At 30.4% G+C, this 25,134-nt stretch overlaps 1 long non-coding RNA gene across 1 annotated transcript in view; it reads right to left on the minus strand.

Annotated features, from left to right (window-relative positions):
* LOC129223757 (uncharacterized) overlaps positions 1-13,724 on the minus strand; it is a 31,325-nt gene extending 17,601 nt beyond the window's left edge. Inside the window, exons 1-2 of the long non-coding RNA XR_008580645.1 lie at positions 13,580-13,724; positions 2,809-3,466 (exon numbers count right to left, since the gene is read on the minus strand). This is a non-coding gene — a long non-coding RNA (uncharacterized LOC129223757). The remainder of the gene's footprint in view (positions 1-2,808; positions 3,467-13,579) is intronic.
* Between the last annotated feature and the right edge of the window lie 11,410 nt (positions 13,725-25,134).

A 25,134-nucleotide genomic window follows, 5' to 3' on the forward strand; every position in this document is an offset into this window, starting at 1 on the left:
TTTGAAATTTGATCATTTTTTCCCTTTTTCCAACCAGTAAGGATCATGCTCTCTCTCTCTCTCTCTCTCCTCTCCCCCTCCCTCTCTCTCTCTCTCTTTCTCTCTCTCTCTCTTTTTTTTTTTTTTTTTTTTTTTTTTTTTTAAGGTAAATGATGACGCTCTTGTGAACACAGCATCTAAGGGTTCATGTGAGCAGTTCCCGTATCCCCTTAGTAATATCAATTTTAATAAAATAACATATTATAAGGGTTAAAAAATGTGTAAATATTTAAATTTTTATTTTCCTATATTCAGATTATAAATTTATAATTACTCATTATTGATATTTTTAATGTATTTATTTATTTATTTTATTGTTTTTATTTTATTTTTAAATTTATTTTAGTACAAAGTTGTTGGTCTGCGATTTAGTGTTATGTGATACTTAATTGAAATAAAAAGAAACAAACTCTTTTCATTTAATAAAAGCTGAAGTTTAAAATAATTTTAAAATACATTATCATAAAATACACCGCCAGCTCGGTCATTCCATCTGAGGACTGCAATTTCGTGCTTTTTAGCACTCATCAGCCGGGAATAGGAAGTAACTGACCTGGAGGCGTAAAACCTGAAAGGAGCCAAGAGCTCCAAACAAACTGGAAGCTAATAAAGAATTAGCACACCAGACGAGTGACTCTGTATGAAGTACTATATAATTAGAATTATAGTTTCGTAGTAACAAATTCTTTGTATTATGTACTCAAAAAGATTTTTTTCGTGTCCACACAATGATCAAAACATGCTACGAGCCATAGGCGCCTATATGGGGGGAGCAAGTGGATGCTCAAGCCCCCTTCAGAAATTATAACTTAATATTACTTTTATTTTTTCCTTGCAAAAATGTAAAAACAATTCTTCTCTACACATTAATGAGTAAGTAATTAAAAATGTCATATTTTAATAACTAATGTATGCTGAAATCAGTTTTCATGGAGGAAATATCCTGGTAAACGATAGGAAAAATATCTTAGCTCCCCCCCCCTTAAAATTTTTGCATATGGGCGCCCATGCTACGAGCCTTTAAAATTTGAGTGAGCTGTTATATATTTGGTAAAAAATATTTTCTTTATGACACAATAACTAAAACGTAAACTAACAGAGTATAGGTTACAAACCATTCAATGTGTGATTGGTACACTATTACGTACGTTTCGTAGTAAAGAGTTTATCTTTAAAATATTATGTTTATTCTGAATTTTCAATCGTGATTATATGTGCCCCTTTAAAGGGGGGGGGGACATGTGAGCAACTAAAGACTTTTTTTTAAATACCATATAAAAAATTATATTTTTAAAAAAATCTCAAAAAATTCCAATAAACATATACTATTTAATCATGAAAAGATTTTTCACTGAGAAATCGATAGTATTTTTTGAAAAATAAAAAATTCGAAACATTTTTAGCATGTGACCCCCTTTCCCCTCCTTCTTTCCCCGATTTCGAAACATTCAAAATTCTTGCACTATTTGATTTTCTGATTTACATTTGTGTTGAATACAAATCACAGATTTTTTTTTTTTTTTTTTTGTTTAAGAAACTTAACGAAAAATGCAATAAACTATAATTACAATAGAAGCTCTATGACAACTTTTTTAACTGAGGTTTGAACAACATAATTTTATTAATAAAAGTTACCGCACTTAAGATCGTTACCAAGAGAAATTGAAATGATACTTTTTTTTTTTAATTGGGATCCCTGGCCCAGCTGTAAGGTTTTCCTGATTTTTTTTTTTTTTTTTTATATCGCTCTATCGGCGCATGGTGGAAATGATGGTTAACCGGACATTTTTAATATGTGCTGCCATCTATACTCTGTAAAACATTTTAGAATATATTTTTCGAAATTTTAAATCTGTTTTTCCAATTTTTTGATAATTCTTTCAATAATGAAAATTTCACAGCAGTTCTTTTAATTCTGTGATTTAATGCTCTAACTTTCATAGATTAGTGTGTTTATTTGCTATGTGATCTTTAAAGGTATTCTCAATAAATTAAGTTCGAAACAAAATGTTTGTTCTTCCCGTGCATTGAACCAGTGGCGTAGCCAAAAAAAATGTTAAGAAGAGAGATATGGTTAAATTTCTTAGGGATGTACGTAGTTAGCTTAAGACCATTTCTGTGCTCAAAAACTGAAAGTTTCTGAAAAATTTAAATTGATAAAAATCAATATTGTTCAAAGTTACATTGTTTATATGAAGCAATTTAAAAATTGAATTTCAAGAAAAATCTTACTAACAAACTGTTTAACTTTTGGGAAACTTTATGCAATACTTGTAAATAGAGGAAAAAAATAATGAAAAGAATTAGATCATCTGAGCTGCTAAGCCAAACTGTGACCTACTTTACCGAATCGAAAAACATAAATGAAATAAAAAAGAAAGTATTGAATATTTTTCTTTACTAATAGGAACAAGATATTCTTCAGGACTTCTAATGTGGCGAAAAAACTAACTTTGCACTGTCATTTAATAATTTTCGAAGTTTCAGAAGCTGGTTGCTAAATCATACATTTGGCTTGAAACACTGTCATTCGCAGTGAGTAAAGTGTTTTTTCTGTGTTGCCACATTCATCAAACTAACTTTCTTGAAATTGAACAATATTGATAACAAATTTTAAAATAATATTCAATTAAACTTTGAAAAGTGTCACTTTCAATTTTAGTTTCACTGAACTACATACATTAATGAACCCATTTTACCCCCACCTGACCCTATGCATTTTATTAGAAAAGCTAAAAATCAGTATTTAGTAATATTTTAAGAAATTACCTTCATTCTTCAAAATGGCTAATTTCGTTGACTCTTGTTCTGAAATTGTCGTCATTTTTTTTTTCTTCACCAGTTTTCAAATTAGCAGTCTTTATTTTCCGATATTTATTCTGCGTGGTTGATATTGTCTGTTTCCTAACTCGAGCCGAACGAACAAAACAGTGAATGTAGCTTTGTTCGGAGGATTCGAGTCAGTAAACAAATGCTAATAAAGAAAAGTCTGTAGTCCAACTTCTGCTTTAAGTCTTCTGAATGCCACTTTGCTTGAAAATTTTGAGTCAGCAAGCAAAAGACTACTTCCGAATTTCAGTTCCATCTGCTCTGAATGTCGCTCTACAGGGAGGAGTCAGTATCCAAACGTCAACTCCATCTCTTCTGAATGTCGCTGTTCAAGGAAGAGTCAGTATCCAAACGTCAGCTCCATCTCTTCTGAATGTCGCTGTACAAGGAAGAGTCAGTATCCAAACGTCAGCTCCATCTCTTCTGAATGTCGCTGTACAAGGAAGAGTCAGTATCCAAACGTCAGCTCCATCTCTTCTGAATGTCCCTCTACTCGGAGGATTCGAGACAATAACCAAATTTCAGCTCCATATATTCAGAATGTCACTTTACATGGAAGATTTGATTCAGTAATCAAATTTCAGCTCATTTTTCCTGTCTATATATTTAAATAGAAAAAGAAATTCAGTAAAACTTCGAAATATTTGTATTACTATTATGTCTAAGAACTCAAGGTTTGCTCATTGTGGATTATAGTGAAAGCATAACGAATAAAATAGTTTAGCAAGATTTTCTTTTTTTCTCATTCTTGATATTATTTTTTGCAATTAACGGTTATTTCGGTAAATATGAAATAGAAATTTGTATATCCTGAAAGAAAGAATCGAGATGGCGTGTATTGTTAAGCGAATAGATAAAACTACAAAACCAGTTTATATGAAATGTTCTTCAGCATTAACATTTCTCAGTATCAACAAAATTGTAACTGTTGATGTTTAATAAAAGGGCAATAATTATTTCTTGTTCTTTTAAGTTAGAAAAAATATTGCTATACAATACATGATGACCCTATTGTGCAAAAATTTTTACATTTTTGGTATGCATGCAATAAGAATATATCAATAGAAAATAAATATTTATGATCTTCAAAAACGATATTAATGTATTTGTTTGAAAATTCTCTGAATTCCAAAAAAATTGTTACTTTTTAAAATGCTAATACGCGATACAACAATATTGAACCAATATTTCATAAACACTTTTTGATACACTAGTATTATATTCTGTTATATTCGACGGAAATTTTTAATACTGCTTCAATTTCAAAATTGCATACAGTTCAGTATTATTCATACTATCTTCTTCTCTTTTGGGGGGGGGGGGAGTTCAATAACTGCAGATGAAAATTCGTGAAATATACCAGGTATGCATTGGAAACATGATCATTACGCGAGCGATTAAAAATAGGCTGATGTATTTAATTCATTCAACTAATAGCTAGTTAGCTAATAACTAAGCAGTCTAGTGGAAAAAAAAGAAGTGCGGGCGCTGAGCTTTTCATGAGTTCCCATGCAAATCAAGATCTGAATAGAGCAGAACCAGAATAACTAAAAGTAGGTAACAAATAGGTTAATATAATAACCTGTCTTCATCTCGGAAAAAAATTTAATTTATTGCAATTAATTTTTACTTAATGCCTCACTATTTTCAGAAATTCGTCGAGAAGGAAATTAGTATAAATAAAGCAGTGGTGCCCAAACTACGGCCCGCGGGCCAAATGTGGCCCGTTTTTATGTTCAGTATTATGAATCAAAAACTACGTTCTATTAACTTCTAAATGACTTATCACTTTTATTCGGTACAAAGAATGATTGTTTCTTTGTACCGAATCAAAAACTACGAGAATATTGAATCAAAAACTACGTTCTATTAACTGCTAAATGACTTATCACTTTTATTCGGTACAAAGAATGATTGTTTCAAATTTTGAGCCAAAGGGTCAGATATTGGTTTTTGAAGACAGATAGAAACTTTGTATTGATACAATTAGTATGACAACAATTCTTGGTTTGTAATTTTCCTTCCTTTGACGTGCTTTCAAATGCTATCTAGGGAAAAATATATTTAAAATTTACATGCATTCTGGCGCGCTAGAGTTACCTTAATATGAAGTGTGGTCCTCGGAAAAAGAAAGGTTGGACATCACTTGTATAAAGTGTAATTATTACTACTATATTTTTTTCTTTCGTTACGACTGCATTTTGGTGTAACATTTCAATATTGCTCAACTCATTTACACGAGTGTGACATTTTTTAGTATATGTTTGCATTATATGACAAGAGTTTTAAACGTTGGCTTTTAATTTCTATATATTTGAATGAAAGGAACCATTTTGTAACATAATACAAAGTACCAATTTTATAAAAGATTTGTTTTTCTTTTTTGCACAAAAAATTAATGCTTTGTACGCGTTGCAGGTGTAACTTCAATCACACCCGCAAGAAGTGCGAATCATTATTTTTAAGTGTAATTGTTTTTTAGAAAATTAATACTTTATATTATGATACATAACAGCTCCTTATGCAGAGACCGCCGCTTATATGAATCAAGGTTCTTCTTACCCGTTTTGTTTCAATATAGCGGCAGATTCAATAAGGAAATATTAGTAAATATTTCTACAAAAATATAGAGTCCTATATGGAGTTTAAGAGAGTTCAATTTTTTTTCTCAAGTAAACTGAAACATCGTTCGAAGTGTTCGTTCATTGAAAACATTATTTTTTTATTTATCTTTTGGAAAACAGGATGCAAAATAGAAACATTAACTTACTTGTGCTTTGTAAAAATATCTACAACATAATTCCTTAGAAGAGAAGCAATTAATTTAAAAACCCTTTTTTTAATGTCTTAAAAAAGACTATAGTCCTCATAATTCCTACCTCGTTGCACCAATCTTAAAGATACCTGTGATACAGCCTAGAGCACAGAAGCTTTATAGGTACCACATCTCTCTCCGTCCTGTCTTTTTGTTAGGCCTTTCCTGAGAAATCTCAATACAAGTGTGCAGTATCAAGCCTTTCTCTCCATTCACTATTAGTAAAAAAATAAGAAATATATTATTTCAGGTCAAAATAAGAAAAATACTTCAATGATGCATCACGTGTTTGTGGGAAATGCTTGATTATGTAATTCTGATTCATTTAAGCGGCATGTTTGATTCAGATATCCGACAGTTTTTAAATGTCTATGTTGGATTTCGTTCTGGTTTTGAGGGTTTGATTCATTAAAGCGATTGATTCAACTAACCACTGATTCAATTACCCGGCGCGCGTTGCATTCAGATATATTGAAATTCGAAGAAAATATTTCAAAATACAAGAATGCAGTGCAAATATGTACTTAAAAACGTCGCGCCCGTGTATACGGTTTCAGCAAAATACTAAATGCCAAAAGTTTCAAAAATAAAACAATAAACTTATGTTTTGAACTGCAGATTTGATATGACATGGGAGATGAGATCCAAATGTTTCACAGAAATGTTAATATCATAAAAATACTCATCTTAACCAAGTAAACTTTTAAAATTTTAATGTGTACCAAGTTAATGTTTGTAATGTTTTTATCTAAGTTTTTAAGTTACTTCATTTACAAATGCTCTGAAAACAATATTTTTTTAGAAATGAATGTAATAGCGAAATAATTACTGTTATATAAATTCCATTTAATTGATAGTATGATTCTGAAGTAAATAAAATATAGAAAATAGATCCTAAAATGGAATTTGATAGATTCCACGAATAATTGCAGTAGTATAAGGAACGAATTCATTAATCATTTTGTGTACCAATACAAAATTAACTGTGATATTAAAATGTAAATTACCTATAATTAATTAAAGATCTAATTATAAAGTTTAAGAAATGGGAAATGCTTAAATATATTACGTGTTTTAAATTGGAAAAAAACGATTCACTCGTTTTGGGTTGATGCAACAAAAGAAATGCTTCGAGACACTTTTAATCTAGAGCACAAAAATTAATTTCAGCAATATTAGAAAGAAATATTTAAATGCAATGAACTTACTTCTAAATGCTATGATTTTAAATTATCACAGTATTTTTAAATTACTTGCAATAAATTTTGAATTTTTCCATTGTAACAAAATTTCGCGTTGGAATTTCAGCAGCTAATATGAAATCTGACTTCGTAACTGAATGTTACATTTATAAAATAAACTTTTTTTTATTATTATTACGGATCCACTTTGTTAAAATCTTTTTAAATCTTATTTCTTTCATTTTTGCAGATGCATAAGCATATTGTTTCGCCGTCGCAACGACAACAAATGGAAACCGATTAATTAAGACGCTTTTATGATGGAAATTTTACGCTCTATTAACATTTACAATTCAAATGTATTGAAATTAAAAGAAAAAATTTGGAATTATGGGAATGTAGGGAAAATATATACTCAAAAATGTTACCCCGCGCATATGTATTGAGAAAAATACTAAATGCTTAAAGTTTCAGAATCAATAAGATAATTAATACTAAATTAACAATTTCATTTATTAATTTGCAAAATTTTCAAATAACCACATTTCTAATCTATTACTAACAATAACGCTGAGTAAAATCCCCCAGAGAAATATGATCTAGCGCTTCGCAATTCTTTTTGTGCCGCGGACAGATAAAAATTTGAAGAAACTTCAAGAACCGTTACGTTTTTCTTTTCTCTCTTTTTTTTTTTTTTTTTTTTTTTTTACAAAAAAGAAAAACTTTATCAGGTATTAAAGAAATATTACAAAAATTAGTTGTAGCATAATTTCATTCCGCTTTACTTGCAGTAATATTTAAATATATTTATATATTTATTATGCAACTATATATAAGTAAATAAAACTTTTATAAAAAATCACAGAAAATTATGAAAGGACATCTTAACATTAACGTTCAAAAATCGTAAGAAATGGGATTACTGTTCTTTGAACAAGGAAAATAATTTTAACATGGACAAAAAAAAATATCTGAAGACTAGTTAAATCTTTCCAAAGACCGGTGACGGCCCATCGGACCAGAAGTTAAGAATCCCTTTATAAACTATTCCAATAGTTCACATTTAAACACAAATCATTCTCTTCAGCTGAGCTTGAATTCTTACGCCTCACGTTTGTAACTTAACTCTAATTATCCAGAAAACTCCCAGAGAGTATTACCTATCTCAGACTTGGAAAGTTCTAGAACCATCCTATTATTTCAGGAAAGTTTTGGATTTTGTTGCTAAATTTGTAGTAAAATGTTGACACTAAGCTCCTTTAATGTTAATTCTCACTGAACTTAATTCTGTAAAAGTGTTTTCTTAGCTAGCGCAATGCTAATGCAGAGAAAACCGCCTTTTCTCCTCGCATTTAAAACCAGAGCCTACCAATCTAGTGGGGCGCGCCTTTACAGTAATTCTTTTCAGGATGCATAGAATTACTGTAAGAGTTACTGTAAGCAGCTGTTATCAAAAGTTTTGAAAAAAAAAGAAAGAAAATCCATGTCGGGAAATAAACATTGCAGTAAAACATCATCGCTACAGCAGTCGGTTTTAAATGTCTGCGTTAAGAACAGATATTTTTTTCAACGAAAGCGGGGTTAGAGAAAATTTTAGCCCAAAACGAAGCCTTCTCCGTCCCCCCTCCCTCATTGCATCAATATTATATTAAGATTTTCCTAATATTGTCTTTAAAAAAACTGTTTTTCAGGGTTTTTTTTTTTTTTTTTTTTTTTTTAACGATTTGTTAAATGTGTTAAAACTATCAACTCTAATGTTATAATTACTATGTTTTGGTTCGTAGATACTATTTTAAGTACAATAATACCTCGTTTATAAGATCCCCGTTCATCCAGATGTTCGGATGAAATCCGGGTCAAATATTTTCTAGGCTCTAATGAATTAGTGCTTTATTAATTTATTTGTTTAATTTGACTGAACAAGTTATCCAATTTAAAATTTTCACCATGCAAAGAAAAATTGCTGAACTATTGTAAACTGTTAATTTGGTGCTTAGTGCTTCTTTTTTTACTTTAATACTTATAAATTAAACTTCAAATAACTAATAAAAAGCTTTTTTTTTTTTTTTGAAAGAAGAAAGAATTGGGGAAAATACGAACGAAAAAATATTTATAAATGAATCAAAAATTGAAATAATAATAATAGTTATGATAAAAAAACATTATTTTTTTTTAATAAGAAAGTAAAGGATTGCACTCGTATTTTACTCAGCTTAAAAAAATTAATGAAGTTATTAATATTTGAAATAGTATTAATGTATCTAAGGAAAAGTAAAGAACATTATTGAAAAGCTAAGTATACTCTGTTAGAAATTGTTTTATATTGCCTCAAACAGTGATAAAATATCAAGTTAATATAAAGTATACAGTTACGTATAGCAGTTGATAGATGAATTGACTTTTGCAATATGCAGCGACTGGTCTGCAGAAAAACCTCGTTAGAAAGTGCACTGCAAATGAATGTAACTAACTACAAAAATAGATTATATGTTTTTTTTATTCATTCATTTAATTCAAAATTGTCTTTGTCAATTAATTAAAAACGTATTAATTAAAGTACTCATTAATGAGCAATTCAAATAAACTATAGGAGGTACTGCAGTCTCTGGCTAATGACTTCTAGAGATGTTAAGCAAACAATTAAGGAAAATGGCAGAAAATAGTATCAAGGTACTCATCAATTAGCAATTCAAATGAACTATAGGAGGCGCTGCTGTCTCTGATTATTGGCTGCAAGAGATGTTAAACAGACAATTAATGAAAAAAGCATTATTAACTCGTCAATGAGCAATTAAAATAAACTATAAATCGCGGTGCAGTCTCTGGCTATTGGCTACTAGAGATGTTAAACGTACAAATCCAGTAACTTATAATCGTTTTTTTTTATATAAGTTAATGACAGTATTTTTTTTTTCGTGTTTATGGAGTTTTTATCTTTCATTTTATTTGGAAATTACATTAACATCACAAACTGTCTGAAATATAAGTTTCACCACAAAATAGGAATGGATTTTTTTTGCCTCTTTGGCCAATTTCTCAGATCACAACAAGGTGAGGCATTCAAGTTCTAGAGCTGCGAATGAAATACTTTTATCTAAAAACATAAAACAGCAACCAGTACGTAATAATTAATATGCTAAATAATGCATGGGAAATAAACTATATGGTAGTACCCGGAAATCAGTGTTGAGATAATTTATGCAAGACCAAAATTAGAATCCATGGGGCAGGTTTTATATTCTCATAAAGAGTGGAGGAGCTATTAGTTCAGCAACAGTCGATAAAATGATATCGCTTGATAGTAGGTATAAACAAGATATTAATACGCCCTTTTCTGAAAGGATAGGAGGGTAAAACTTTGACTATTCTCTGTGATTCTCATCTATTCAACTTCTCATTTTTAATGATCTATTCATCAGAGGATCGTTCATGGTTTTTACAGGTACACTGAACTCGTTCATTCGAACGACTTCGTTCATATAAAAAGTTGTTTAAATTTTAAAAGAAGTTTGTTAAAAAATTATTGCATAAAAATAATCAAAACTTATAAATTGTTTGAATAAAAATAATTAAAAATTCTGGACAGTGCTATAAAAATAACAGAACTTATTTCATTAAATGCCCGGCGTAATCAAGATTGTGACAAAAAAAATGCAGAGAAAGTAATGCCGAATGCTTCGTTATAAAACAGAGAAGAGAAAAAAAACTACTTACTCGTGTAGTATATCTTAAAGGCTAATAAAATTTGAAATGAATGAACAAACGACAGGTTATTACCACATGTTCAACTGTTTATCGTTCAAAAGAACGGTCGTTCACTTCTTTGGAGATCGTACTACACCGTTCATTTTAAGGAGTCAGTTTTTAGATCCGCTATTCCATGAACGACATATCCCTAATTCAACTTAAAATGGCCAATGAAATAAATATGTATTTCTATACATATTTATTTCATTGGTCACATACATTCTTATCTCATTATTATAAAGCATCTTACCTTACATATCTTTTCTTATTATTATTATTATCTTATATATATTTCAGCAATATATACAAGACCAAACCTCTTTGCAAGAAGGAAATTTATTTATTTGATGTGACGCAACGTTGGGATTTTAAGATGTAGTAAACTAGCATTTGAAATAATATTTTATAGTTCTAGTTTCAAGAATTTTAAGATTCATAAATGGAAATAAAAATTCAAATTTTTCATCTGGGTTCCCTTTCTTTTTTGGGATGAGGGGGCTTAACAATCCGACTTTCCGTTATTAAGCTGATCCTTTTTGTAAATCAAGAACTTCTGTTTTATTTCCAAAGCTCTTGAGTTATCTAATTCATTGGTGAAAACAATTTTGCAAAGTAAGTTGTACGGAATAAAATAGGGAATGGTGCCTCATCTTGGGACACGAAACACCTCGATACAATATTTTTTCGTTCCATGTTTTAAATTAAATCTTAGTTAGCTCTTGCAGACGTAGATAGATTTTCAAAACTCTGAGCTTACAAGTTATTAAACCCGTTTGCGGTTCTCTTAAAAATTAGAATTTCAAGAAATAAATAAATAAATCGCATAAAATTGAGGAAACGTTTTGCTCCTGTACAATTTTTACCCTTTCCTTTTTGTTGTTAATTTACTTAATTGATTTAAAATATTAATTTATTTAATTTATTTATTTGATTTTATGCGTTGGCTATGAAATAGCACTTCTTACTCCTTGAATGATTCCTTAGGTTTCAAAATGAATAAAAACGCACATTATATATAATTTTTAGTAATTGAAGTCTTACAATTTTCTCAGCATTTGTAATTCTTTTAAAAAGAAGAATTTCGTAAAAAATATTTAATAACATAAAAACATGGAAAAGTTTCATTCTTGTGAAGTCCTTAAGCTTTTCTCTTTCTCTTTCTGTTTTGTTATTAATTAATTTATTTATTTTGTAGAAGGAACAACAACCGTCTGTTATTGTGTTTTTTCAGACCATTTTGTTTTTCTTTAAAAAGAAGATAGTACTCATTTTAATGTAATTTTTAATGTTAAAACGTCTTCGAAAATCGTTGAATAAAAAAGTGTTTATTCACTAAACACTAAATAATTTTTGAACCTCTCAAAAATTAGTAGCTAATATTATGCCGCCTTATATTGTAAATCAAATCATCTGTAAATCATACATAGTACGTCAGTGGTTAATGGAAAAAAATTGATTTAGTGACTTACTAGCAAAGTTGATGCACAAAACAGTAAACTTACTAACAACAAAAAAAAAATTAAACATTATTAGTCGAACGTATGTCCGTATTCGCATAGAAAATTGATTTCAGAATAAATACTGACAGGCTTAGCGTTTAGAGAACTGTTACTGGTCAGATTTTCAGCTCAATGTACTGTGACATCACTCACAAAAGAATTCAACTCTAAACAAGAACACACATTTCGTTGAATTCAGAAACTTGTGACTCAAGCAGTTTTAAAAAAGCAATGTGGACAAATCAAACTGAAAATTTCAAAAATATACAATTAACGAGCTCAGGGCGGAAATTTAATGTGCCACATGATGTGAATTTTTCAGCAATCCACTTTCCAACTTATAAAACATATTTGTAGAACTTTCAATGATATTATACATACTGTATTCTGCATTACTAAAACAAGATATGTTTTTTTCCAAATGACATAATCCATTGTCATGTTTACTTCAATTTTAGCTATGAGAAACAAAACTTTGATCGAAAAGTCACTCTTTGAGGCTTGTCACATTTCTGCCCCGATCCCTTCAATTATTAAAAAATGTAATTTTGGAAACTTATCTTGATTTTTTGCAGTTCAAACTCGAATTGAGTAATTCCCTTCATTGACAACACTGAAATGCTTCGCTACAAGGATTTGCACGCCGACTGGAAATCTTTTTGGGCAAAACTAGTGTGAGATATTAGAAGATTTCATCCCGAAGTTTTTTGTACAAACTAATACAAAGAATGGAAAACGTACTTCTAATGACCCGCTGTAGATAAATAAGGCTGTGTAGGGGGAGTCAGATCGATTGTATGGTAAAAGAATCAATAATAAGAGACTTAAAAATCCCTCCAATCCGAATCAGTCATTTTTCCTCCGACTCTGGAAGCACTTGTACATAAGTCGTGAATTAAATTGTGATCTTTAATGTAACAACTTGTTTTGAAAAGAGTTGTACTTTCTTAATTATTAATAACATTTTTACAAAAACAGTTAGTGATAGAAATCTGGTGGGTATTACTGGAAAGAGTAACATTTTATAAGATAATGTTTGCACAAAGCAGTTGCTCTAATTAGTCTCTGTGCATATATAGACTGGTATGCTGCAAAATCTAAATTTATTTTTTGAACATTTAATAGATTTTTTTAATGCAAAAAGAATTATGTAAATGAAGATGTTAAAGTCAATAATTGATAGGAAAGTAGTGATACATACAAGAAACTTGATCTTTATGCGTGTCATAAGAAACAAAAATTAAAAAAATCAAACAGTAAAATGTGCATCAGCTATACCCGGTCTCTCCCATTATAATTTAAATTTCTGCAGTTAAAACGTAAAATAAGAGTTATATAAAATTTAAGCAAAGGAATTTTTCATTGAGCAGCTGTTGTACGGCATTATGTTAAAATTAGTATTAATATTTTTGGGAAGTAAGAAAGCAACTACAATGGTAAGAAAAATCCAACCTATAATTAAATCATACCTTTCACTGGGCATCCATTGATATCCTGCTCGAATGTTTCACCAATTCCTACTCATAGATGACCAACCTCTGTTGTGGAACTTTCTTGGCACTGTCTATCCACGTGAAAGATATCCGAAAAATGCACTCGGCCCTGTGTATTGCTCTTTTTATTCTTTTATTAGAAAGTGCGGAAGCTTCTATGTTTGCACCAGTCACGTGCTTCCTCGCGAGCTATATCCAATTCGAAGTTTTATCAATCCCTTCCGCTCGGAGGAAGGCGCTAACCTCGTATCACGATCGTCTAAAACGGAAAATATTCCTTGGAATTGTTTGGTTATTGCTATCTGCATGTTCTCTCTTGATTGTCGGTTAAGTTAAAGATACCATGGACCGGTTGTCTTCAAACTTTGTCGACTGACTAATCTCATTGAACAATAACCTCTTTTCGGAGAACCCCACCCTATTTCCTAATGAGTTGCATCTTAAAATAGCATTTAAAACGCATCAATATGATATAGGTACAATGAGCAAACATTTCAATGAAATATTACTTTAAATCGTTTGCATGTTCCATCTTGAACGTCGGTTTAACATACCATACACCGGTAGTAACAGAACTTTGTCGACTCACTAAACGTAAACATCAATACGATCTAGGTATAATGTGCAAACATTTCAATGAAACACTAATTAAAATTTTTTGCATACTGCTATTCTGCTATTTGCATGTTCCATCATGAGCATTGATTTAATATAAGATACCAATGACCGGAAGTCGTAAAACTTCGTCGACTCATTAAAAATCTATACGATATGGGTACAATGAGGGGAGATTTCACTGAATTTTTTCACAAAATTGCTCCAGTTTAACCTTGTCAAAACAAAGCACTTCTCGGGGCTCGAAATTGAAAATTTCAGTATGAAAAACTATGGCACACAGTTGAAAATAAAGGGGGAGGAAATTAGATTCCTGAACCTTATCCGTTCATTTTACAACAGCAAAAGTAGCTTGGAAGTGCGTTTTTAAGACATTGGTTTCGAAAAAATTCCAAGAAAGAGTTCCAAACTCCATTTCTTCTACTATCGTCATCAAAGATCGCTTACAATTACGTATTTAGAACTTCAAATTCAAAAAAACTTCCAGTAGAGCCCTTCATCCATGTGCAAGAGAAACTCCCCTTCTCATCATTGAAGATTGCCTAAAAATTCGTTTTTAGCACTTTAATTTGGAAAACTTCTAGAGGTATCGACCCCCTTCTCCCTTAAATTCACTTGAGATCGTTATTTTTTTTTTTTTTTTTTTTTTTTTTTTTTTTTTGAGGCTTCAATTTTAAAATAATTCCGGGTGACAACTCCTGAACAATCTGATAATATTATCTAAGAGCATCTCCAAAGGGTCCCGAATTTTCTCCTTCCTTTAACATGATATATAATAGATCGTCTAAAACTGCGTCTTTAGAGTTACAATTTCGAAAATTTTCCGGGGAAAGCCCCGCGAAACTTCCTCTCCACCTTCATAATCAAAGATAGAAATTGCATTTAAATTTTAATTTTAAAGAACAGTCGGGGGTGAAGCATGAAATAATATCGAACCTAATTTTTTGACATAATAATTTAGATTTTCCTTTTTATCTTGAGATATTAAAAATTTGGCATCAGCAAGACGTGCTTCTAATATTCTTTCGTGCCCTTTAACAACTTTATCATTGTTGACAGTAACAACAGTAACAAAATACGAAATTCTTTGTCCATCACTCAAAGCAAGACATTTTTGCTGAACCTATCATCCCCCTAATATTATCAAAGATCGCCTAAAATGTGGTTATGAGACTACAAGTTCCAAACATTTCTAAAATTAATCTCGAATTTCTCCTCTTCTAACATCACTAAAAATCGCCTAAAACTGCATTTTTAGAGCTACTATTTCAAAATTTTCCGGGGGAGAGCCCCCGAATTCCCTTTTCCTAATATAATTAGATAACAATAGCGTTTTTAAAGTTCCAATTTTGAAAAAAGGAACGTGAGGTGCTTCCGAACCTCATCTTTTTCTCACATTACTGAAATTAGTCTAAAATGATTTAAAGGGAAATAATTCAAAACAATTTCAGACGAGAAACCCCCGGACCTCCTATTTCTGAGTCATACTTACGATTAAGTTCATACTGCCATGCCTTTCAAGTCCCCAATCAATTTGATTATTCAATGAAAAGAGAAAAATTAGTTATTTTTAAAAAGTAATTATTGGTTCTGTTAAATAAAATGTTATTTAATGATTTTAATAAATATTAGCTTATTATTTAAATCGGTACTTGATTATTTGTTTTAAATAATTAATTGATCAACCAATAAAATTAATAATTTAGTTTAGAATAAATTATAAATTGTTTTAATAATCAATTATGTTCCTTAATATTAAGTAAATATTTAATATTAAATGAGATTTTTTGTTAATTAATTAAAGAGGCGCCAGTTTTGTCTGGATGCTCGTGCCGAAATTTATTCCCATTCCGACCCTGGGCTTCCCTATGACAAAAATTAATTCGTTAAATCTCATCGTTACGTAATTTTAAGAAAAGAAATAATGTACACTTATGTGAGTGTAAGCGGCAGAAAACTAAAATGAATTTAAAACAAAAGGGGGGGGGGGCGAGTATCATTGAGAAAATAAAATATCAGAATAATTTATAATGTTTCGTACCACATAACAAAGTTTGAGATTATATAAAATATTTCAGAATGATAATCCTAAAGAAAATAGTTCACGAAGCATATATTCCGTTCTTGGCATTCAGTTCCAGCAATTCGTAAAATGAAATCGCAATTCATCGATTATTTTTTTCCTTGAGGAAAAACATAATATGATAAGAATGAACCCATTCCCTGGACTTCAAAATGATTAAATATTGCGAAGTTCTAATTGCTTAGGCGTGACAAACAAGTAGTTTATCTTTCTGAAACCGGATCTTTTGTTTAGGGAATTATCAACGCTGCTGCATGTAAAATGCGAAACACCATCTAGTTTTTCAATGAAACTAATGTTTTACTCTATTTTTTTTTATCCCTCCTTATCAACTTTTGGGGAAATATGAGAACAACATGAAATTCGAACTTACTGAAAAATCTGGGTGGAAAAGAAAACGAAAAAAAAAGCAGCTTGTTACCAACTTAAACCCACAGTGACAATTAAACTTAAAGACCTAAATTTGCTAAATATTTTTTTAAGCAATGAAATCTCAAAAACGTTTTGCCACCATAAGAAACAAATAAATATGGATAAAACAATAAAGATAAGTAAAATGATGGAAAAAAAATATTTAATAAATAAAACTAATTGGAAAGGTATGATGAGTCTTAGCTCAATTTTATTGTACTGTATTTTATTTATTTGTTTTTATTTCCTGTTCAAAAAAAACGTAGACATGTAAAAATACTTACATCTTTGACTAAATTATTACAACATCTGAATTGTTAATGCGATCTAATTTTCACAAATGCAGAACACCAGCTAACTCATGTATTTCGTACTCATGTAGTAATAAACTTTCATCGCATGTAACGTTATATTGAATTAACATAAGCGTTGTTTATGACGTGCTACAACTGACAACCCAAAGCAAGTTAGTAATTTTAAAAAAATACTTGTACAATTTCGTAATAGTTATACCAAACAAAATGCATTACTAATTTTATCAAGTTAATAACTTTTGCACACGTTACATAAAATTGTTGATATTTTATTTATCAGCAATCGTTTGTCCTTTTTAGTTATGGCAGAAGAAGAAAAGCTTTATTTTAACCTACTACATTTAAAAAAGAACTGAATAGTGTTGAGATTTAATTATTATCTTATTTTATTTTATTTTATTTTTATTTAATGTTTTGATTTTTTTTCCATATTGCCACTTCAAATGAACGACAGAATACTTTATTTGTTTTTTCATCATAATAAGCTTTTAAAGTAATTTAAAAAATTTATAATCTGTGTTTAGTCTTATCATCAACGTAAATTTATCATCTAACTTAAGTTCATTTTTATGTTCATCATCTAGTCCTAACAAAAAAGCATTATTTGATCACTTGAGCCTAAACCTTCCATTTTTCTCAAAATGAGATTTAAAAAAATAATGAAATTTGTTTAATAATTTGCAAAACACATGTAATCTGGAAGTGCAGCAAAGGCATCCCATTGCTCTCTTGTATTACATCTTTGATAGAGTTCTAGCATTTTAATTTAAACACATCTACATTCTATGTCTTCATGTTTTAAAATCAACATTAAAAGTAGTTTAACATTTTTAAGTACAATAAAGAAGTAAAAAAAGTAAGAATAATAAAATAAAAGAATGCAGACAAAATTTTAAAAAACCTAGTAACGGATTTTTTTCCCCATATTTCTCCTTGTTCAAAAGTTTTACCATTTCACCAAACGTTTTAAATCTTAACATTTCGAAAGTGAACTAAACTTATTTCTGATTTTTACTTAAAATTTTGCAATCATTGTGCCATGTAATTTTAGTTGCTCTACTAAAATTATAGCCAATTCGCGATAGTTCGAATATTCCTTTATCTCAAAGTTTTCTCATAACTTGAAATACCAACAAATCGAAGGTTTTGGACAGCCCCTTGGGGGCTCAGAAGTTTACTGTATATATTACCATGAGTTAATGTGACGTATAATGTCATGTCTTGAAAAAATGCATAAAAACTCTGTCGTATGTTTTTTCACTCCATGTTTCTCAAAATTTGTGTGAAAATGTGCACATCAGTTTAACCTTTTGAAAATTAAAATATTGCACATTACTCTGAAAATCACACTAAAGATTTGTACAGTGATCTTTTGCTTCATATTCATTCAATTTTCTAAATTTATAACTTTAAAATCGGAGAGAACTTACTTTAAAAACCTGTACTATATAGAAACGTATAAACAGCATTATGTACATTTTTCTGTTTAAATTTCATTAATTCGAAAATATATTTTGGCTTTGAAAACTCAGAAATTCAGGTTCATTAGGTTAGAGAAACTTCTAAAGCACAACTTACTTTTTATTCACTTTATTTTCCGACATTTTTGAAAAATTATGCATTTTTTAAAGACAAAAAAAAAAAAAAAAAAACACACATTTTGAATTGTGGAAAGCGAAGTTAGTATTAAAGATCACTTTCCTACTTGTACATGAAAAACATCTAAAAATCATCTCTCTCTCTCTTTCTCTTTACTATTATTTTTGATTTATTTATTTATTTATTTTTTATTTACTTATTTTTTATTTATTTATTTTTTAAGAAGCAACATTTTAGAAAGTCTGAAATTTATGTTTAACTAAAAACTTCAAAAGAGCAAAAGATACGACTATCACTATACCGTATTTTTTCCCCCATCTTATTTTATTCGTTTTATGCATTTCCAATTATTAATTTTATTTCTTACCTTTTCAGAACTCTCTGCAAAGTAATTCTGAAATGAGTTTGCTCTGTTGTTCAAATGTATCAGTGCGCGTCAGATTGAATATTTTGATGATTTTTCAGAGCTAAAATTAATTTATGTGTACTTATCAGCTAGTTAATATAGTGAAAACACAGAACTTCATTTTCAGTTTTTGGACTTTTAAACGGAAAAACATACATACAGAGTTCTGCCGCATTTCTCCTGCTTCATATTCATGCAAATATCATCAAAAAAATCGATTAATAACACGTACGCAACTTACATTGCAATGAAAAAACCGGCTGGTTCGACAAATATATTGAAAACAAATGTCTGGAATAGTAAATTAATTTGCTTTTTATGCATCTAAATACTTGAATGTGCATTATGAACATCTGAGTAAATGCTTCGAAGATTTATGAAAGCAGAAAAAATATATATATTGTAAAATATACCCACCTTTCGGGGTGGGTACAAATTTCCTCGCTAACACTTTAAGTAGTTATTTAGTTAGAAACGTAGAATTTAATTTTCAATTTAAATACTTTAAAACCGAAAAACACATAACTGGAGTTTGACGAGTTATTAAAACAGAAATTATTTCATATTCAAAAAATATGTTCACGTTTCAGAGTAAGTTTATAATTTGACATTAATGCTTCAGGTAATTAATATAATTAGAAACACAGAGCTTCATTTTCAATTTTTGGACTGACAAGCAACGAAGCATACAAACGGATTCCGTTGCATTTCTTCTTTTCCATATTTTATCAAATTTGTCAAAAGTTTAATCAAGAATTATCATGCAATTTCAAAAAATATGTTTAAAAACAAATGCATCGAATAGTTAAGTAATGGGATTGTTTCTTTTAGTGAAAAGGAGTATTTTTAGACACTGAAATTTATAGAATAAGCATAAAAAATAACATGGAGCCAGAAAAAACCCACATTTTTCACAACAGTTATTTTTTCATTTAATTTTATTAACTGTCCGATTATGGAAATTAGGCGTGGTTTTTATGACGTCACAAGTGATGTACTTTGGCGCGCTACTCCGTTGCCACGCTGAATATTCATGCATTTCATTTTTTTTTTAAGTTGCCATTAAACAGTAATATGAAAAGCAATCATAATGATAATTTTTGCTTTTCTGAAGCAAACATGAAATTCATTACTATCATTGCTCTAGCTGTAATATTTTTATATTTTTCAAGTGCCAATAATCATCTTTATCTTTTTCCAAAATATTGTGCTCTGTACTAATGGCATCAGTGCATGTCATTTCATCACTTGTGATGTCATGAGTAGAAGCGTAAAAAATGGAATTGAATCTGCGCACCAATTAAAATATATTTCTTAAGTATACATTAAACTTTGTCAAACTATTTTTAAAAAATGGTTAAATCCTTCGCTTTTATACACGCACTTGCAGGAAAAAAATGCTTTTAAACTTTCGTACAACCCAATTGGCTCTTAGTGCATCCAAATGCTTAAGTGCGCATTATGTATTATTAACATTTTCGTGAACAATTTGACAGTTTATTAAGACAGAAATTATTTTATATCCATAAATGTGTTCACGTTTTGGAGAAAATTAATCTTTTTACTATAACATTTCAGATAACTAGTACAATCAGAAACACAGAATTGAGTTTACAATTTTTCGGACTTTTAAGTTCACAAACATAAGAAAGTAGTTTCGTTACATTTCTCCTGACTGATTTTAACATTAAAAAAAAAAATTAAAAGTACATCAAAAAAAAAATTAAAAAGATATATCGGATCCCAAAATCTATTTTAATAGACAGTAAAATAATTGCAAGACAGTAAAATAATTTACTTCTTGCTTTTCCAAATATTCAATTCAATGTTTCGATGATTTATTAAAACAGAACATATTTTAAAATTTGAAATGCTTTCACTTTCTAGAGTAAGCTAATGTTTCAATATTAACGCGTCAGCTAATTAGTTTATTGAAAACACATTTTCTTTTCAAATTTTGGGCTTTTAAGCTAGCCCATCGGAATTCCACCGCATTTGTTCTGCTCCATTTCAATCAAATTTGTCAAAAGTTTAAACAAGAAATTAGCTCGCACAATACTCTCTTCTAGGAAAGAGAATAGCCAGATCCTAAAAAATATTGTTTAATGAATGCATCGGATTGTAAATATATTTGTTATTTCTGCATCTAAATCCATTAGTGTGCATTATTAGCATATGTTTGAGTGTTTTGACGATTTATCAAAACATACATTTTTTTATAATTTGAAATATGCTCATATTTCAGAGCAAGTAGAATGTTTCAATATTAATGTTTCATCGTGTTAATGTATTGAAAACAAAAAGTTTAGCTTTTGTTTTTGGACTTTTGAACAGAGACGCAGTTCTACCGCATTTCTTCTGCTCCATTTTTACTTCCTTTTACAAAAAAGGAAGTATTGTATTCGCGAAACAATTTTCACTCGAAATTCGGCCTTAATTTCCATTTTGCTCACCCCCGAATTAATGTTGAGTTTTTTTTTTTTTTTTTTTTCAAACCGACCACACGCGGATAAGTGCCTAAGAACGTATAAAAAGTCGATGTATCCATTTTGACATTCCCCGAGTTAATTACAACTTTTCTCGTGACGTACGTATGTATGTATGTGCGTATGTATGTCGCATAACTCAAGAACGGTATGTCCTAGAAAGTTGAAATTTGGTACGTAGACTCCTAGTGCGGTCTAGTTGTGCACCTCTCCTTTTGGTTGCATTCGGGTGTTTCTAAAGGGGTCTTTTGACCCTTTTTGGGGGGAAATCATTGTTAATTTCGATTTATGCTCAAGTGGTGCTATAATTTGGCGGACACTTGGCGATATATCGCCAGTCTTTTGGTCGCCAAGGTGGCGACAAATTTGGCAATTTTTTAAGTCTGGTTTCAATTTGGCCACTGGTGGTGATATTTACAGAGTAAACTATTGAATCACATTAAAATTGCCAATAATGGGGAAATGACATTAAAATTGGAGTAAAAGGAAGTTATGTGATGCAAACATCAGCTCGTTAAATAAAACTTTTTAAAATTTGAATCAAGAAAATAACACGTAACTTACTTGCATCTAAGAAAGTGAACAGCCGGATCATCAAACATATTTTAAAATAAATATACCAGAGAGTAAATTAATTTGCTTTTTGTATGTCCTGATTCATGAAGGTGCATTATTAACATGGAATTGAATGTTTTGACGATTTATCAAAAACAGTTTCTAATTCAAAATGTTCGCACATTTTGGAGTAAGTTAATGTTTCAATATTTTTTCAGCTAATTAATATAGTAAAAACAAAAAAAAAAAATCGCTTTTATTTTTCGAGTTTTAAACTGGGAAGAATTTAAACGGAGTCCCATCGCATTGCTCTTGCTCCATTTTTAATCCGTCAAAAGTTCAATCAAGAAAAAAAGCGCGCAACTTACTCGCTTCTAATGAAAAGGCCAGCCGGTTCACCTTACCTTTCTCCAACCCAGTCTTCCCTTGAAGTCCAGACGCAGTTCACCTTCCCCATCAACCGGCATGCAATGTATGGATATACCGGAATTTCAGGCCAAAGTCTTTCCCCTGAGGAAGGGCGTGGCCGGCTGACGTCATAGGGGCACATTCGCCGGACACACCCACGGGCCCTTCTCTCATTTGTCATGACCAGGTGAGGCTTTCACTCCTTGACGACTCTTTCTCTTCTCCTCTCTTTCTTCCTGAATTCTCCCTCTCTCTTTTCCCCGGCATGTTCCGTTATTATTAATGGGCTAGGAAGTTGTAACGGGTGCAGTGTTGGTGGGTATTTGTCCGTAATTGATGGTTATGGTGAGGGCGGAGTGAATTAGCTCGATAAAAGGGGCCATCGAATTTTTAGAAAAATAGCCACTCGTTGTAGATTTATCTTTGCTTCCTGCAATTAAGCCAACTGCTTTAAAGCAATGTCATTGAAATTTTTAATTTTTTTAATGTTCCTAGGGAATTTCAGGTAATGTAATCAGTTTCAAAAAAAAGCACTCACAAGTTCAAAATATATATATATATATATATATATATATATATATATATATATATATATATATATATATATATATTTTTCATGTACAGCGTAAAATAATTAAGCAATTGACCGAACTGTGTTACTTACTCTGAGATATAAAAAAAAAGTGAGGAAAAAGAACAGATAAATGATAAAGATTATATGGCTACGGCCATATTTTTCCAACAACTCATACTATCTATCATGTCTGCTGACTTGCATCAGGCGTACAGATTTACCAAACGGTCTAGCGAGCTCTTGCCAAACAATTCAAATGAAAAACATATCGCCATTTCCAAATAAAATTTAGGTCCTTCGAAAATTTGATTAATTTTAAGAAATGTACAAACTGTGAAGCGGTTTGATCCTAACTGTTGAATTTCTAACGATAGAAAAACTGCAATAGATGATTTTTTTTTTTTTTTTTTAATGTTACAAAATCAAATTTTTATTTTATATCTCAAACATGAACCAACAAACCCCTTATTTTTTGAGCAGCAAAAGCTACGTAAACAACGGGGCAGTGTTTTTCAGCTTTGTATAAAAAGTAAATCTTTTTAAGCATGCTCAACGTCAACATATATAAATGTCCCTTTTATACTTCCTCTCATAATGAAAATAACTAAAAATGTTTCACACTAGTAGTTGCTCAGTGGAAACAAAATAACTGACTAAATTACCTGCGCAATCCACAAAAGCACAAGCACGTAGAGTCTTCTATCATTAGTTTCTCTTCTTGCAAATAATGTACCTACTATGTTTTACCTGACCAAAAATAGAAAAAAAAAATGCATAATTACATTGAATTTTGTTTTCCCCAACAGTCAGTTAGTAAAAACTTGTCCTCCATTTTAACCTTAAGATCTGCTAGCTCTAAATATACAGGATTAGATGGCATATATTTGGATTACTGATAAGCACTCCAAAATACAGCATGAGTAAAAAATTTAAGGCTAGTGTAATTTTCTGCGAAAAATGGAAAATGAAATTAAAGGGATTTTAATTCTTTTGTATTATAAATTATTAATGTTCATTGGTAAGAAATAACGCAACAGACAGGATTTGTGAAGCATGCAATAACCAATGAAGCAGTTGTATATTCAAAGTTAGTATTTCAGCTTGAGTAAAAACTTTAAGGCTACTAGTATTTCTAAAAAACTGCAAGAACATATACTGGAATAAATGTCACCGCAGTTAACAAAATAGTGAAAACCCTTCAACTTGCAGTTTTGCCATTTCATTTCTTCAAAATTTTTGTCATCTTTGTGAAGATATCGAATGGTAAAATTTAACTGTTCAAGAAAGAGAGCAGATTGAAGCTTTTTCTTCAACAAGGATAAGTAGTCGTCTATTGCGAAATAAATAGAAATATCAAAGACTGAAGGCAACATTTTTGTTTGATTGAAACACAATTAGGGTAAATAGAAAATCCGGGAATGCCTAAAGCTTTGTCCTCCCATCATGGAAAAAGAGTTTGGAAACTTACATCACCTGAAAAGTACTCAACCAGGAAACTTATTCAGACGATAATGTTTTAATGTTTGTCAAAAACGATAAATAATACAATTAGAAGGTGTGGAAGCTATATTAAAGCTGCAAAATTTCTTAAACCTCAGTTATTGAATAGGCACAGTATAGCGCGTTTCAACTTTCAACTTTAGCTAAGAAATCATGACCTGGGATAACCAATGAATACAAATATTTTTTCTAACGAAAAGAAATGGAATTTGGATGGACCAAACGGATTGAAGTACTATTAGTATGATTTACGAATAGAAAAAGAAATATTTTAAAATCGCCAATTAGATGGAGGCTCTGTCAGAACTTCATAGTGCTTTGCTTACAAGGCAATCAGTTGCGTTTGTTTCAGGTAAACTCGCAAGCATATCAAAATGTCCTCGCAAGTCATCTTTTACCAAATGCTGAATTTATTGCTGGAGAAAATTGGAAATATCAGCAAGACAATGCATCTATTGCTCCGAGTAACAGTGCAAGAAATAGGTTCCAAGTCAACAATGTTGAAACTTTGAAATGACCAACTAAGTCTCCAGATCATAACCAAATAGAGAACTTAGGGGTGACTTGGCAAGAAGAGTTT

Source organism: Uloborus diversus, chromosome 6 (assembly GCF_026930045.1).
Source record: "Uloborus diversus isolate 005 chromosome 6, Udiv.v.3.1, whole genome shotgun sequence".
Classification (NCBI taxonomy): domain Eukaryota; kingdom Metazoa; phylum Arthropoda; class Arachnida; order Araneae; family Uloboridae; genus Uloborus; species Uloborus diversus.